The sequence below is a fragment of the Chrysochloris asiatica genome, unplaced genomic scaffold (genome assembly GCF_000296735.1).
Source record: "Chrysochloris asiatica unplaced genomic scaffold, ChrAsi1.0 scaffold00125, whole genome shotgun sequence".
Lineage (NCBI taxonomy): Eukaryota > Metazoa > Chordata > Mammalia > Afrosoricida > Chrysochloridae > Chrysochloris > Chrysochloris asiatica.
In genome coordinates this window covers 9,199,584-9,203,617 of record NW_006408643.1, presented here as the reverse complement: position 1 = coordinate 9,203,617, position 4,034 = coordinate 9,199,584, and the positions used below count along the sequence as shown (strand labels likewise).

Here is a 4,034-nt window from a genome sequence, read left to right as displayed (position 1 = left end):
GAGAAAGATCAGGCTTTCTACTCCCGTAAAGATTTACACCCTCGGAAACCCTGTACAGGGTCGCTATGGGTCGAAACCGACTCAACGGCACTTAACAACAACAACAACACTTGGTCAGTAGGCAGTGTGATCCCGTGGAGTACATAGATGGACGCTACTGGATACTCACAGGTCCCAGTGTGGACTCAGGTTTGACATTGTCACTGTCGGCTTTTTCATCTCCTGGCTCTACAGCAGAGAGGAGGAGACTCCAAAACATGTCCCGTCACCAAGGCGACACTTCTGCAGTGTCTGAAATCGTCACCTCTGTGTTTCAATGGTGGGTTTGAATTCTGAGGTTTAAACATTCTGTTCTTTAAGTCTGCAAACAGAATCCAATTATGGTATGCACCGGAAGGAGACCCATTAGACGAAGGAGGCGTGGTCGGCGTGCAAGACGCAATAACAGAAAAAAGAACACCTATCTGAACAGTGCCCATGAAGGTGGCCAGGAAGGTATGACGTCTCTAACATCTTGGTACACTCTACTGTTGCTGATTTCTTTTAAATTCTGGTGTTGACAAAATGTCTGAAACCCTCTATCTTAGGCTGGGCATTCTACAAAAGCAAAACCCGTGAAACATATACATATACATGGAGAAGTTTATTCTCAAGGAAATAGATTACAACTGTTGAGTCCCAGGTCTCCAGCAGAAGAGAGAGCCTTTCACTTGTGTCCATTATATTGGGAAGAGTCCACACCCCCAAGGAAACATCCCTTTCATAGACTTAACCATACCTGTATTAGGGTTCATCACCGTAGGAATAAGCACATCTTGCTTGCCAAACCATTGGAATTATGATCTAGTCAAGCTGACACAGAATCCTAACTATTACAAACTCAAAAGTGAAGATAGTATCCATTCAAAATTAATATTCTTAATTTTTACATATTTTTGCTTTTGTTTTTCTTGTCTTTGAAGGAGAGACCCCAGTAACAGATAATCCTGGGAGAAAAGATGCATCTGCAGGAGCAGTGGAGGAAGTGTCGAGGTAAGGTGTCCCAAGGAATGTCTGCCTATCAGGTCAAGTGCTTGAAGGAGAGTCGCCTTGTGATCATGAAGCAAGTAGTGTGTGTGTGAATCACTTGAACTGAGAGATTTCCTCCCAAAGAAGCAGGCCATTTTTGTGTATGTCCTTCACTGAATATTGTTCCTGTGATTTCTTCACAGGGATGAAGTGCAGACCGTAGTGGAGACATTGAGAGGTAAGTTTTAGGAGATGTTGGCATGGGAACAAACTTGCTTTATACCACATAACTTGGGTAGTAGGCAGTGTGATTCCATGGAGTACATAGATGGACACTACTGGACACTCACAGGTCCTAGTGTGGACTCAGGGTTGATGTTGTCACCATCCCCTTTCTCATCTCCTGATCTTACAGCAGAGAGGAGGAGACTGCAAAGCATGTCCTGTCACCAGCACGACACTTCTGCAGTGTCTGAAATCATTACCTCTGTGTTTCAATGGCGTGCTTGAACTCTGAGGTTTAAACATTCTGTTCTTTAAGTCTGCAAGCAGAATCCAATTATGGCATCCACTGGAAGGAGACCCGTTAGATGGGGGAGGAGTGGTCGGCGTGCAAGACGCGATGACAGAGAAGAGAACACTTATCTGAGCAATGTTCAGGAGGGTGGTCAGGAAGATATGACGTCTCTAACATCTTGGCACATGGGCACACTTTCCTATTTACTACTGGTAAAAAGTCTGAAAGCCTGCAAACAGAAGATAATCTCCATTAAAAACAAGCATACCTAACTTTACAATGTGTTGTTGCCTTTGTTATTCTTGTCTACTAGGAGACACCCCAGTAACGGATAATCCTGGGAGAAAAGATGCATCTGCAGGAGCAGTGGAGGAAGAGTCAGGGTAAGGTGTCCCAAGGAATGTCTGCCCATCAGGTCAAGTGCTTGAAGGAGAGTTGCCTTGAGGTCATGTAGCCAGCAGCGTGTGTGAATCACTTGGCCTGAGAGATTTCCTCCCCAAGCAGCAGGTCACTTTTGTGTGTGTCCTGCACTGAAACTTGTTCCTGTGATTTCTTCACAGGGATGAAGTGCACTGTCTGATGGAAAGATTTGGAGGTAAGTTTTTGAGATGTTGGCATTACAATAAAATTATTTGCATTAGAGAACTTGCATAATTGGGGAATTTAGTGGGTGGGCTCCAAGACTGTTATTTAATTTTTTGTTCTCAGATGTAGGAGTTTGAATGTTGTTGAGTTGGTTCCCACTTAGTGACCCCGTATAGGGTTTGTGAGATCCAGTAATCACTTTGAACTGCTAACCTTGCAGTCACTAGTCCACTGATCCTACAGTCCCACACCAGGGAGAATTTACTGTGATTTAATCTTCCTAGATTTCCTTACTGTGGTTGTATAATTGTTGATTTGACAACTGAGAATAGTACGAACAGTGGTGAGAATGATACCTTTTTACATATGCATGAAGGAGCTCTGGTAATGTAGTAGGTACAAGGTCAGCAGTTCGAAACTACCAGATGTTCCATGGGGACGGATGAGACTTTCTGCTCCCGTATAGATTTACAGCCTTGGAAACCCTATACAGAGTCATTTTGAATACACAGTGTAAATGGCAAACCTTTAAGATAGTGTTCTGCTTTGATTTTTACATTAATAAATTGGTGTGACACTGGGTTTATGTGCTGGACTACAAAATGAGTTTGAACTTCAAGGTGGGTGGTTAAAGCTCACCAGCTGCTCCTCGGCAACCCTATACAGGGTCGGAACCGACTTATCATCACTTAACACCAACAACAAATTGTATAGTGGAGAACTAAAGATCACTTTAAGGAGCTTTGGTAGCGTAGTGGTTACGAATCGGGCTGCAAACTACAAGGTCACCAGTTCGAAACTGTCAGTGGTTCCACGGGAGAAAGATGAGGCTTTCTGCTCCCATAAAGATTTACAGCCTCGGAAACCCTGTACAGGGTCGCTATGGGTCAGAACCGACTCCACGGTACGTAACCACCACCACCACCAAAGATCACTTTACTAACTGGTGACCTGTGTATAATCTAGATCCGAAGAATTCTAACGTTTCATGAGTATGTCATATATTAGCTACCTGAGCTGTGTCCGAGGATAGAGATCTGAAAAATAAGTCCTAGGCAGTTTTTAGATCTTATCTATTGATAAGTCATCCCTAAGTCATGGCCTCCTGGGTGGTGCTGTATGATTAGCACTGGACTACGAACCATAGTTCAAACCCACCAGCTGCTCCTTGGAAACCCTATATAGGGTCACTGAGTTGGAACCAACTCGACGACACTTAACAATAACAAATATGGAGAAGTCATATATGCAAACGTTTACTTATTTATTTTTGTTTATGGCAGTATTTCCCTCTATTCCCTTTAAGCAAGTGTTTTTGAAAGCTGTGCTCTATTCGGCAGTAAAAAAAAAAAAAAGGCACTTGCTTGTGAGTTTTCACATCCATTATTACAGATGCATGCTGGAAGTATAAAAGATTTGTCATCATGCAGCTCCTTTATGAATACAGAACAATAACTTATATATAGATACATAGCATAAGATCCCAGGCTTACGAAAGCCTTGTCTGAAGTATTAAATAGTGGATGTAAGGCTACTCATGGATAAAGATGTCCTAGGAGAACTCCATGGAAGTTTGTACTAAAGTGTTCTTGAACAAATCTTAGCCACTTACTGAAAGTGGAATTTTGGGGTTGATGGTCATTTTTCTCCTGTCGTAAACTATACTTAAAGCTTCACTTACTGGAGTATTTTCTTACGTCATGTTCTTGCTTTAATTACTTTATCCTTTTGATACTTTTGGAAGATAAAAAAAAAAATGTTTCATTTGCCTTTTGAAAAATCACCCATAAGTGAAAAAATTAGAATTAGGAGAGTAACAGTAACTGAATATTTTCATAGAAAGATAGAAAGGGAACAAATAAGCTTGCCATTTGAAATGATGCCTACTCTTTAAAGATCCGATGTCTTTGCAATGTTGTTGACC

General features: G+C 42.0%; 1 pseudogene; it reads left to right on the top strand.

Moving 5' to 3' along the window:
* LOC102814231 overlaps positions 1–4,034 on the top strand; it is a 69,242-nt pseudogene that overhangs the window by 842 nt on the left and 64,366 nt on the right.